Source organism: Bufo bufo, chromosome 2 (genome assembly GCF_905171765.1).
Source record: "Bufo bufo chromosome 2, aBufBuf1.1, whole genome shotgun sequence".
In the NCBI taxonomy this organism is placed as follows: Eukaryota; Metazoa; Chordata; class Amphibia; order Anura; family Bufonidae; genus Bufo; species Bufo bufo.
This window is the reverse complement of record NC_053390.1, coordinates 18,328,298-18,342,176: the sequence shown is the minus strand read 5'-3', so window position 1 is coordinate 18,342,176 and position 13,879 is coordinate 18,328,298. Positions and strand designations below refer to the sequence as shown.

Sequence of the window (13,879 nt, the reverse complement as noted above, 5' to 3'; positions counted from 1 at the left end):
ATAAGGTGCGCGCGGTTGCCCTACCTCCGCACCGCCCATACGATTGTGCCATAGAGTTACAACCTGGTGCCGTTCCTCCTCGTGGCAAAGTCTATCCACTGTCGGTAGCGGAGAATGAGGCCATGGAGGAGTACGTGAGGGAGGCGCTTTCACGCGGACACATTCGCAAATCCTCGTCCCCGGCAGGGGCTGGATTTTTCTTTGTGAAAAAGAAGGGCGGTGAGTTGAGGCCTTGCATCGATTACAGGGGTCTCAATCGCATCACGATCAAGAACGCTTACCCGATACCCTTGATTTCCGAGCTGTTCGATCGCCTTAAAGGGGCCACGGTCTTTACCAAACTCGACCTGAGGGCGGCATATAACCTGGTAAGGATCAAGGCGGGCGATGAGTGGAAGACCGCGTTTAACACCAGGACCGGTCATTATGAGTCCTTGGTTATGCCCTTTGGGTTGTGCAATGCGCCCGCAGTCTTTCAGGAATTCATCAACGATGTTTTCCGTGACCTGTTGCAGCAGTGTGTGGTGGTCTATTTGGATGACATCTTGGTATATTCTGAATCCATGGAGGCCCACATTCTGGATGTCAGACGAGTGTTGCAACGGTTACGAGAGAACAAGCTGTTCGGTAAGCTTGAGAAATGCGAATTTCACCGATCCCAGGTAACCTTCTTAGGTTACATCATTTCCGCTGAGGGGTTCTCCATGGATCCTGAGAAGGTTTCGGCTGTCTTACAGTGGCCCCAGCCCAGTGGTCTTCGTTCCCTGCAGCGCTTTTTGGGCTTCGCCAATTATTATCGGAAGTTCATCAGGGACTTTTCCATGCTGGCCAAGCCTCTCATGGATCTGACCAGGAAGGGCAGTAATTCCCAGGTCTGGCCGCTCGAGGCCATCCGAGCTTTTGAGGCCCTAAAGTCCGCTTTTGTGTCGGCTCCGATTCTGTCGCATCCCAACCCTGGGTTGCCCTTTGTCCTCGAGGTGGACGCGTCTGAGACGGGAGTAGGCGCCCTTCTGTCTCAGCGTAGAACACCAGAGGGTCCTCTGCTTCCTTGTGGGTTTTACTCCCGGAAACTGTCTTCCGCGGAGTGCAACTATCAGATTGGTGACAGGGAGTTATTGGCCATCGTGCAGGCCCTTAAAGAATGGAGGCACTTGCTCGAGGGTTCGGTGGTTCCGGTTCTCATCCTGACGGACCACAAGAATCTGACCTACCTTTCTGAGGCCAAGAGATTGACACCACGTCAGGCCAGATGGGCTCTGTTCTTGTCACGTTTTAATTACGTGGTCTCCTACCTACCCGGTTCCAAGAACATCAGGGCGGATGCCCTATCACGGCAGTACTCCGAGCTGTCCAGGGAGGAGTCGATTCCGACTTCGGTCATACCTCCGAATCAGATCCTGGCCGCCATTCGCACCAGCCTGACCTCTCCCCTGGGTGAGCAGATTTTGGCGGCTCAATCTGGTGCTCCCTCTGGGAGACCCAACGGCAGATGTTTTGTGCCTGAGGAGTTGCGCACTCGGTTGTTGCGAACCTACCATAACTCCAAGACCGCGGGGCATCCTGGAAAGAATCAGCTGTCCTGGGCTGTTTCATGTCTGTTCTGGTGGCCTTCCCTACGTTCCGACATCGCCGCATATGTAGCGGCATGCTCTGTTTGTGCCCAGAGTAAGTCCCCTCGGCACCTTCCGTTGGGCCTTCTGCAACCCATAGCCACCGGGGAGCGCCCATGGTCACACCTGGGGATGGATTTCATTGTGGACCTCCCTGCATCCCGAGGCCATACGGTCATTCTCATGATTGTGGATCGGTTTTCCAAAATGTGCCACTGTGTTCCTCTCAAGAAGTTACCCTCTACACAAGAGTTGGCCACGATTTTTGCCAGGGAGGTCTTCCGGTTGCACGGTTTGCCCAAGGAGATTGTGTCGGATCGGGGGAGTCAGTTTGTGTCCAGGTTCTGGCGCGCCTTTTGCTCCCAGTTGGGGATTCATCTCTCCTTCTTCTCGGCCTACCACCCTCAGTCCAATGGGGCCGCAGAACGATCCAATCAGGCCTTGGAGCAATTCCTTCGTTGCTATGTCTCCGATCACCAAGACAATTGGGTTGACCTTCTGCCTTGGGCTGAGTTTGCCAGGAACACGGCGGTGAACTCTTCCTCTGGGACGTCTCCCTTCATGGCCAATTATGGGTTCCAACCTGCCGTGTTACCGGAGGTATTCTCTCCCCAGGATATTCCGGCTGTGGAGGATCACCTTTCCGTCCTACGTGCTTCTTGGGTACAGATCCAGAAGTCCCTTGAGGCCTCTGCGCAGCGCCAGAGACTCCAGGCTGATCGCAGACGAGCGCCTGCTCCTTCCTACCAGGTCGGAGACAGTGTATGGTTGTCCACCCGCAACTCAACCTTCGAGTGCCCACTCCCAAGCTGGCGCCTCGCTTTGTTGGTCCCTTCCGAGTGCTTCGCAGGGTAAACCCGGTAGCCTATGCCCTTGCGCTTCCTCCTGGCATGCGGATCTCTAAAGTGTTTCATGTCTCCCTGTTGAAGCCACTGGTGTGTAATCGTTTCACTTCCTCGGTTCCTCGGCCTCGTCCGGTCCGAGTGGGCAATCATGAGGAGTATGAGGTGAGCAATATCCTGGACTCACGCCTGGTCCGCGGTCGGGTGCAGTTTTTGGTCCATTGGCGTGGTTATGGTCCAGAGGAGCGTTCCTGGGTTCCCTCCGCAGATGTCCATGCTCCTGCCTTGCTCCGAGCCTTCCACGCACGCTTCCCTCAGAAACCGTTTTTTGCTCCGCGGAGGAGGGGCCCTTGAGGGGGAGGTACTGTCATGGTCTTACCTTCTTGCTGTTCTCCTTCGTTTGACATGTGCTGGCGGCCATCTTGGTTTCTGGGTTTCTTGTAGCCTTCCACCCTGCGGCTCCTCCTTCCCACTGGGAGGAGCTGGATGCCTAGCTCATATATATAGGAGGTCTGTGGCTTCAGTTCCTTGCTTGGTCCTCCTGTGTTCACATGCTTCTAAGACTGCTGCTGCTTCTGGTTCCTGATCCTGGCTTCGTCTGACTACCCTGCTGGTTCCTGATCCTGGCTTCGTCTGACTACCCTGCTGGTTCCTGATCCTGGCTTCGTCTGACTACCCTGCTGGTTCCTGATCCTGGCTTTGTCTGACTACCCTGCTGGTTCCTGATCCTGGCTTCGTCTGACTACCCTTCTGGTTCCTGATCTCTGGCCTCTCAAAGACTCTGCTTCGGTTTCACCATTCGTTTGGACTTTTGCTTTACAGCTTTATTTTCAATAAAGCCTTCTTATTTTCACTTATCTCTTGTTGTACGTCCGGTTCATGGTTCCGTGACATGCACATCCATGAATCCCAGAGGGAAAGCAAAAACCATCTATCCCTGGGCTAGATGATGATGTGGTATTGAAGCACAGGGTGGGCAAAGAACTGTCCCTGATATTGCCCTACAGGGGGTGCTATTCTGGCCCTGATAGTCTAACCACAGACCACTCGCCCTGATAAGAGCGACCCCGTCCGGAACCTTACCCTATATAAAAATGGCCCTAGTAAGCCCCTAGCCCCCTGACTTTCAGGTGATCACTATATAGATCTATGTGTTTTTGACTCATTATAAAAGTATATTCTAAGTATATCGCACCCCTCTGTGTATCACACATATCGATAGCACACCTATACTAGTCCTTAAATGGACTTTTGTGGCCCTATTAGCTAGCGTTTGGTGTCCCTAACAGCCTGTCCCTGCCCCACACAGCAACCTCTCCCTACACTGGCAATACACTGAATGTAAAATGGCGGCCAGATCAGGTTTATTTATAAGGTAGGGGGTGTGTCCATGAGCTGAAATGTCTCAATTGGCTGTCCTGTACCACCTGATGGATGTGTCATGGGTCAAAGTTCTTCATAATGTAAATAATTATGGTGGGGCGCGAACACGCAAAGTTCGCCGCGAAACAACCGCCGGGCGAACCCCAAGGCCATCTCTACTCGTATACTCGCTTTAGATCCGCATGTGACCGAATCACCAATTTCCTTTCAGGTGTGTTCATGAGGAGCCCAAATGAATACAGCCATCTATAAAGAATCCTGCATTCTCACAGGATGTTAAGTAATGGCTTCATCGGGGACAGATCTTGATAAATAGCGATAGTAGTACCTGCATAAGATATGGATGTTGATGCTCTAGCTGCTTTCAGGATTTTTTCTTTTGTTTGAAAGTTGGTCAGCTTACATATAATATCTCTGGGCTGTTGTGTGGGACTTGGTGGGGGTCTCAGTGCATGATATGCTCTTTCCAGTGATAGGTCAGTGACTGTGTCTGCACCCAGAAGGTCTTTAAAAAAGTCCAACAGCATAGGCATAATGACATCTGCCTGGATAGATTCCGGGAAACCCTTCAATCTCAGGTTATTACGTCTTCCACGGTTATCTTGATCCTCTAGTTGATTATAGAGGTAATTTAGGTGCGCGTGGGCATGGTCCATATTGTGCGTGACCTCCGTTTCAAATTCAATCATGGCAGATTGTGCGGCCTCAACTGCCTCTACTCGGTCACCTAATTGTTTGAGGTCATGTTTGAAATCTTTAAGCTTATGGATGAGAGGGTCTAAGGCGTCTGCTAGGAGCTGGCGCATGAATGCTCTTAATACCGGGAGGTGTTCTCCAGAGGTAGGTGCTGCCGCTTCACTGCCCTCTCCCTCTTCTGAATCTGTGGCATCGCGCTGTTGGGAAAGCTCTGGGTTTGGCGCCATCTTGTCTAATCTCCTCGGCTGCAGTGCGCTTGCTTTCTTCACAAAGTGATCTAGATCTCTATGTCCCATTGCCGTCTTAATAGTTCCACGGGTATCTCTGGACTTCTCCTTCGTAGTTTTGCCCATGATTGCTGATAATAATGAGCTAAATATGCCCGCTCCATGCTAATCCTCTGCAGAGCTCACACGGCTGCTTGCATGCAGCTCCGCTGCCAGGCTCTGCCCCCCTCACTGGGATAATTGTAAGTTGCCATGTCACATTTGAAGACCTCCTGATGCACCCCTAGAGTAAAAAATCCAAAATAGTGACCTCATTTTGGAAACTACAGGATAAGGTGGCAGTTTTGTTGGTACTATTTTAGGGTACATATGATTTTTGGTTGCTCTATATTACACTTTTTGTGAGGCAAGGTAACAAAAAATAGCTGTTCTGGCACCGTTTTAATTTTTTGTTATTTACAACGTTCATCTGACAGGTTAGATCATGTGCTATTTTTATAGAGCAGGTTGTTATGGACACGACAATACCAAATATGTATACTTTTTTTGGTTGTGTTTCAGTTTTACATAATAAAGCATTTTTGAAAAAAAAATTTTTTTTTGTGTCTCCATATTCTGAAAGCAATTGTTTTATTTTTAGGCGACTGTCTTATGTAGGGGGTCATTTTTTTCAGGATGAGATGACGGTTTGATTGGGACTATTTTAGGGTGCATATGACTTTTTGATCGCTTGGTATTACACTTTTTGTGATGTAAGGTGACATAAAATGGCTTTTTTCACAGTTTTTATTTTATTTTTTACGGTGTCCACCTGAGGTATTAGTTCATGTGATATTTTTATACAGCAGATTGTTATGGACGCATCAATATCTAATTTGTATGCTTTTATTTATTTATTTATTTATTTATTTTTTTTTTTTTTTTTTCTTCTTAATTAAGGCGAGTGCCTGGGGCAACCAGGTGCTATAAATTGAGCCACTTATACTCTTCAGAGCCTGCTCTTTCTGAGGCTTGCTCTACTAAGTGGCTTCTTATTAAGTGGAGTTAAAAAATAAGGAGTTCTAGAGCTGTGTGTGGTTTTGTGGGAGTGATTGCAGGTGGCTGAGTGTGGATTGCAGCAGAGATCATTGAAAGTTAAGTGTTTGTATTTTTGTACTTGCATTTAAAATCGTTTTTTTTTTTTTTTCTCTGCTTATTTAAGGCGAGTGCCTGGGGCAACCAGGTGCTATAAATTGAGCCACTTATACTCTTCAGAGCCTGCTCTTTCTGAGGCTTGCTCTACTAAGTGGCTTCTTATTAAGTGGAGTTAAAAAATAAGGAGTTCTAGAGCTGTGTGTGGTTTTGTGGGAGTGATTGCAGGTGGCTGAGTGTGGATTGCAGCAGAGATCATTGAAAGTTAAGTGTTTGTATTTTTGTACTTGCATTTAAAATCGTTTTTTTTTTTTTTTTTCTGCTTATTTAAGGCGAGTGCCTGGGGCAACCAGGTGCTATAAATTGAGCCACTTATACTCTTCAGAGCCTGCTCTTTCTGAGGCTTGCTCTACTAAGTGGCTTCTTATTAAGTGGAGTTAAAAAATAAGGAGTTTAAGAAAAGGAGTTTGGAAACTAAGGTTGGATATAATTTCCTTGTGTGTTGTTGGCTTAATTTTACGTGGTCCTTCAACTACAGCAGACAGGGTCTAAATCTAAATCATTTATACTGTTTTACTTTTTTACTGTTGTAATCCCCATTTAGTATGTGTTGCACAATTTACAACGCAGTCCAGTGCACATCTTGCATGATGTATGCAGTCCTGGAACAGCCGTTCGAGGGTGTATATCTTTGTTCTAGATGTGAGCAAATTACCCGTTTGGAATCGCAGATCGAGTCTCTAAATGGGCAAGTTGCAACACTGAGAGGCATTGATAATTTGCAAAAGAGTTTGCTTCTCACCGAGCAAGCACTCTTTGGGGTAGATGAGGGGGAGGGTGACAGAGAGGAGGCTGAGGAAAGTGAGGTAGCTAGCTGGGTAAAAGTTAGAAAGCGGGGTAGAGGGAAGAGTGCCAGGGAGGCTAGCCCTGATCTGACACACCCCAACAAGTTTGCACGTTTGGCAGATGAGGGGGATGTCAGTCCGGGGACGGCACTGCTGCAGCCAGACACTTCCTCTGCCAGTCAGGGGAATGTCAGCTCCAGTAAGCAGGGAACCAGGAGAGCAGGGCAGGCCAGACAGGTGCTGGTAGTGGGAGACTCCATTATTAGGGGAACAGATAGGGAAATCTGTCACAAAGACCGTGATCGCCGAACAGTGTGCTGTCTTCCTGGCGCTAGAGTTCGACACATCGCGGATCGGGTTGACAGATTACTGGGAGGGGCTGGAGACGATCCAGCGGTCATGGTCCATATCGGAACCAATGACAAAGTTAGAGGTAGGTGGAGAGTCCTTAAAAATGATTTCAGGGATTTAGGTCATAAGCTGAGGGCAAGGACCTCTAAGGTAGTATTTTCCGAAATACTGCCTGTACCACGAGCCACACAAGAAAGGCAATGGGAGATTAGGGAGATTAACAAGTGGCTCAAGAACTGGTGTAGGATGGAGGGGTTTGGGTTCCTGGAGAACTGGGCCAATTTTTCTATCGGCAACAGGCTCTATCGTAGGGACGGGCTGCACCTCATTGGGGAAGGGGCAGCTGTGCTGGGGAGAAAGATGGCTAGAAGGTTGGAGGAGTGTTTAAACTAGGGACTGGGGGGGAGGGTAATTACGTTATAGGAGGGGAAGATAGTGCAGATAGAGACCGGGGGCAAGGTAATAAGAATGGGGGAGGAATGGAAGGAGGGACTAGAACAATTCAGAAGGAAAGGTGTAGGGTAAAAAATATACATAAACCTCTCAAATGTATGTATACTAATGCCAGAAGCCTGACTAATAAAACTGGTGAACTGGAATTAGTGATGTGTGAGGAGGACTATGACATAGTGGGAATAACTGAGACATGGCTGGATGATAGCTATGACTGGGCAGTTAATGTACAAGGTTACAGTCTGTTTAGAAAGGATCGTCAAAACCGGAGAGGGGGAGGGGTCTGCCTTTATATAAAGTCCTGTCTAAAGCCCACAGTCCGAGAAGATATAAGTGAGGGACATGAACATGTGGAGTCACTATGGGTAGAGATACATGGAGCTAAAAACAACAATAAATTACTAATAGGAGTTTACTATAAACCACCTAATATACCAGAGTCCACAGAAAATCTACTACTAAACGAGATAGACGAGGCGGCAAATCATAATGAGGTGGTTATTATGGGGGACTTCAACTACCCAGATATAGACTGGGAAACTGAAACTTGTATATCTCATAAGGGAAACAGGTTCGTGGCTATAACCAAAGACAATTACCTCTCCCAACTGGTTCAGGACCCGACTAGAGGGACGGCCATACTGGACTTAGTATTAACCAATAGACCTGACAGAACAACAGACGTGCAGGTCGGGGGACACCTGGGAAATAGTGACCATAAAGTAATAACCTTCCAATTATCATTCAAAAGAGCGTTTCTACAGGGAGGAACAAAAATACCAAACTTCAAAAAAGCTAAATTTAGCCAACTAAGAGAGGCCATAGGCCAAACTAACTGGGACAAAGTCCTCACAAATACAGACACAAAATGGGATATCTTTAAAAACATCCTAAAAACTCATTGTCAGAGGTACATACCGTATGGTAATAAAAGGTTAAGGAACAAAAAGAAACCAATGTGGATAAATAGAACTGTAAAGAAAGCAATAAATGACAAAAAGAAAGCATATAAAACACTAAAACAGGAGGGTTGCACGGAAGCACTGAAAAACTATAAGGAAAAAAATAGAACATGTAAAAAACAAATAAAAGCGGCCAAACTAGAGACCGAGAGATTAATTGCCAAAGAGAGTAAAACCAACCCTAAAATGTTCTTCAATTATATAAATGTTAAAAAGTATAAAGCTGAAGGTGTTGGCCCTTTAAAGAGTAATGAGGGGGGAGTCGCAGAGAGCGACGAGGAGAAAGCAAAGCTGTTAAATATTTTTTTCTCCAATGTATTCACTGAGGAAAATAAATTGTCAGATGACATGCAGAATGCAAAAATAAATTCCCCATTAAAAGTGTCCTGTCTGACCCAGGAAGAAGTACATCAGCGGCTTAAAAAGATTAAAATAGACAAATCGCCAGGACCGGGTGGCATACACCCCCGTATCCTAAAGGAATTAAGTAATGTCATAGCCAGACCCTTATTTCTGATATTTGCAGACTCTATACTGACAGGGAATGTCCCACAGGATTGGCGCATGGCATATGTGGTGCCAATATTCAAAAAGGGGCCAAAAACAGAGCCTGGAAACTATAGGCCGGTAAGTTTAACATCTGTTGTGGGTAAACTGTTTGAAGGTTTTCTGAGAGATGCTATATTAGAGCATCTCAACGGAAATAAGCAAATAACGCCATATCAGCATGGCTTCGTGAGGGATCGGTCATGTCAAACTAATTTAATTAGTTTCTATGAAGAGGTAAGTTCTAGACTTGACAGCGGCGAATCAATGGATGTCGTATATCTGGACTTCTCCAAAGCATTTGACACTGTACCGCATAAAAGGTTAGTATATAAAATGAGAATGCTCGGCCTGGGAGAAAACATCTGTATGTGGGTAAGTAACTGGCTGAGTGATAGAAAACAGAGGGTGGTTATTAACGGTACACACTCAGATTGGGTCACTGTCACTAGTGGAGTACCTCAGGGGTCAGTATTGGGCCCTATTCTCTTCAATATATTTATTAATGATCTTGTAGAAGGCTTGCATAGTAAAGTATCAATTTTCGCAGATGACACTAAACTGTGTAAAGTAATTTACACTGAAGAGGACAGTATACTACTACAGAGGACAGTATACTACTACAGAGGGATCTGGATAGATTGGAGGCTTGGGCAGATAAGTGGCAGATGAGGTTTAACACTGATAAATGTAAGGTTATGCACATGGGAAGGAAAAATGCAAGTCACCCGTACATACTAAATGGTAAAACACTCGGTAACACTGACATGGAAAAGGATCTAGGAATTTTAATAAACAGCAAACTAAACAGCAAAAACCAGTGTCAGGCAGCTGCTGCCAAGGCCAACAAGATAATGGGTTGCATCAAAAGGGGCATAGATTCCCGTGATATGAACATAGTCCTACCACTTTACAAATCGCTAGTCAGACCACACATGGAGTACTGTGTACAGTTCTGGGCTCCTGTAAACAAGGCAGACATAGCAGAGCTAGAGAGGGTTCAGAGGAGGGCAACTAAAGTAATAACTGGAATGGGGCAACTACAGTACCCTGAAAGATTATCAAAATTAGGGTTATTCACTTTAGAAAAAAGACGATTGAGGGGAGATCTAATTAATATGTATAAATATATCAGGGGTCAGTACAGAGATCTATCCCATCAGCTATTTATCCCCAGGACTGTGACTGTGACGAGGGGACATCCTCTGCGTCTGGAGGAAAGAAGGTTTGTACACAAACATAGAAGAGGATTCTTTACGGTAAGAGCAGTGAGACTATGGAACTCTCTGCCTGAGGAGGTGGTGATGGTGAGTACAATAAAGGAATTCAAGAGGGGCCTGGATGTATTTCTGGAGTGTAATAATATTACAGGCTATAGCTACTAGAGAGGGGTCGTTGATCCAGGGAGTTATTCTGATTGGAGTCGGGAAGAAATTTTTTATTCCCCTAAAGTGGAGAAAATTGGCTTCGACCTCACAGGGTTTTTTGCCTTCCTCTGGATCAACTTGCAGGATAACAGGCCGAACTGGATGGACAAATGTCTTTTTTCGGCCTTATGTACTATGTTACTATGTATTAAAGTTTAACACAATAAAAGCATTTTTTAAACAAAAAAAAATCATGTTTTAGTGTCTCTATAGTCAGAGCCATAGTTTTTTTTTTGGGGCGATTGTCTTAGGTAGGGTATCATTTTTGCGGGATGAGATGACGGTTAAATTGGTACTATTTTGGGGGGCATACACCTTTTTGATTGCTTGGTGTTGCACTTTTAGTGATTTATGGTAACAAAAAATGTTTTTTTAGCACAATTTTTATTAAATTTTTTTGAAAGTGTTCACCTGAGGGGTTAGATCATGTGATATTTTTATAGAGCCGTTTGTTACGGACACGGCGATACCAAATATGTCTGTCTTTCTATTTTTTTTGTTAACATTTTGTGTTTTATTTTGGGAAAGGGGAGGTTTTTGTTTTACTTGAAACTTAATTTTTTTTTTATTAAGGAAAACACCATTTATTTTTAAACTTTTTATTTGTGTCCCACTCTGGGACTTCACCTTCCTGCCTGTGAGACCCAGGGGGCTGCCTTCCCTGCCATCGGGTCCCTGTCACAGCAGCGCAGGGACCCCATGGACACCCCGCACCCGGCAGGATACCGCATGTGCCGTGGTCAGCAGCGTATGCAGCAGGGACCCGGTTGTTAGTGACTGCCGGGTCCGTGCCACTGATCGGGCGGGCGCATCTCCTGCACCTGCTCGATCACCATGCCATACACGTACATCACTGGTCCTTAAGTAACGTCCAGCTGTGACGTACATGTCACACGAGTCTTAAGGGGTTAAATCCACAATAATTTTCCTCCATGGATACCGGTCAATTGACCTCAGAGAAATATCATTAGGTCATGGGGGAGATCCAGGATAAGATGATTAGTAAAAACTGCGTCACTCCTTGTCTTCAAAAAGTTTCATTATTTATTTGCACCAAACAAGAAATCCAGGATAATACCACCAAAAAAATAAATCTTCTTATTGGCTTTTTAAGGTCCACGAATAACCTAATATGTTAAATTATGTTAAAAAAATTCTCTCCTGTGTGAATTCTTTTATGTGCCAAAAGAATTGATTTTTGGGTACAACATTTCCCACATTCCGAACATGAATATAGTTTCTCTCCTATGTGAATTCTCTCATGTGTAACAAGATTTAATTTATCTTTAACCTCCTCCCGACCGCCTAACCCAGGGATGCGTCCTGCGGGCGGTCGGTTTGTTCCTCTTGGACGCATCGGCGCGTCATCTCGCGAGCTGCGAGATTTCCTGTGAACGTGCGCACACAGGAGCGTGCGTTCACAGGATCGGAAGGTAAACGAGCTGATCTACAGCCTGCCAGCGGCGATCATTCGCTGGCAGGCTGTAGATGCGATTTTTTTAACCCCTGAAAGGAATATCAGGCGCTGTTTTGTTAACAGCGTCTGATATACCTGCTACCTGGTCCTCTGGTGGTCCCTTTTGCTTGGATCGACCACCAGAGGACACAGGCAGCTCTGTAAAGTAGCACCAATCACCACACTACACTACACTACACCCCCCCCTGTCACTTATTAACCCCTTATTAACCCCTGATCACCCCCCTGTCATTCATCACCCCCCTGTAAGGCTCCATTCAGACATCCGTATGTGTTTTGCGGATCCACGGATCCGCAAAACACGGACACCGCGGATCCACAAAACACGGACACCGCGGATCCGCAAAACACGGACACCGGCAATGTGCTTTCCGCATTTTGCGGATCCGCACATTGCCAGAACTATATAGAAAATGCCTTTTCTTTTCCGCAATTGCGGGCAAGAATAGGACATGTTCTATAGGCTCTACAAAAAACGCAGTGTTCGCCCGATCAGGCCTGATCTTGTGCGCACACTTGCGTTCAGTCCGCCCCACCGCAGTGACAGAAATTTTTTTCTGATCACTGCAAAAACACCGTAAAATCGCTGTGGCGCTATAAAGACCACTTTTGAGGGGCATGGCGTGTTCATAGAAGATAATTTTTTTTTGGCACAAGTTAGCGGAAATTGTTAGCGGAATTTTTTTTTGGCACAAAGTCTCATATTCCACTAACTTGTGACAAAAAATAAAATCTCACATGAACTCACCATACCCCTCACGGAATCCAAATGCGTAACATTTTTTAGACATTTATATTCCAGACTTCTTCTCACGCTTTAGGTCCCCTAAAATGCCAGGGCAGTATAGATACCTCACATGTGACCCCATTTTGGAAAGAAGACACCCCAAGGTATTTCGTGAGGGGCATGGCGAGTTCATGTAAAATTTTATTTTTTGTCACAAGTTAGTGGAATATGAGACTTTGTAAGAGAAAAAAAAAATATTAAAATTTTTTTTTCCGCTAACTTGTGCCAAAAAAAAATATATTCTAGGAACTCGCCATGCCCCTCACGGAATACCTTGGGGTGTCTTCTTTCCAAAATGGGGTCACTTGTGGGGTATTTATACTGCCCTGGTATTTTAGGGGCCCTAAAGCGTGAGAAGTAGTTTGGAATCCAAATGCGTAAAAAATGCCCTGTGAAATCCTAAAAGTAATTTGGACCCCTTTGTGCACCTAGGCTGCAAAAAAGTGTCCCACATGTGGTATCGCCATACTCAGGAGAAGTAGGGAAATGTGTTTTGGGGTGTATTTTTACATATACCCATGCTGGGTGAGAGAAATATCTCTGTAAAATGACAACTTTGTATAAAAAAAAATGGGAAAAGTTGTCTTTTAAAGAGATATTTATCTCACACAGTATGGGTATATGTAAAAATACACCCCAAAACACATTGCCCTACTTCTCCTGAGTACGGCAATACCACATATGTTTTTTGCAGCCTAGGTGCGCAAAGGGGCCCAAATTCCAATGAGTATCTTTACGATTTCACAGGGCATTTCTTACGCATTTGGATTCCAAACTACTTCTCACGCTTTAGGTCCCCTAAAATGCCAGGGCAGTATAAATACCCCACAAGTGACCCCATTTTGGAAAGAAGACACCCCAAGGTATTTCGTGAGCGGCATGGCGAGTTCATGTAAAATTTTATTTTTTGTCACAAGTTAGTGGAATATGAGACTTTGTAAGAAAAAAATAAATAAAATAAAATAAAAAAATCTTTTTCCGCTAACTTGTGACAAAAAATAAAAACTTCCATGAACTCACTATGCCCATCAGCGAATAGCTTAGGGTGTCTACTTTCCGAAATGGGGTCATTTGTGGGGTGTTTCTACTGTCTGGGCATTGTAGAACCTCAGGAAACATGACAGGTACTCAGAAAGTCAAAG

General features: G+C 45.4%; 1 protein-coding gene across 1 annotated transcript in view; it reads right to left on the bottom strand.

The window, feature by feature from the left end:
• The window catches only part of LOC120991131 (gastrula zinc finger protein XlCGF57.1-like), a 255,421-nt gene that overhangs the window by 132,595 nt on the left and 108,947 nt on the right, over positions 1–13,879 (bottom strand). The window lies entirely within an intron of this gene.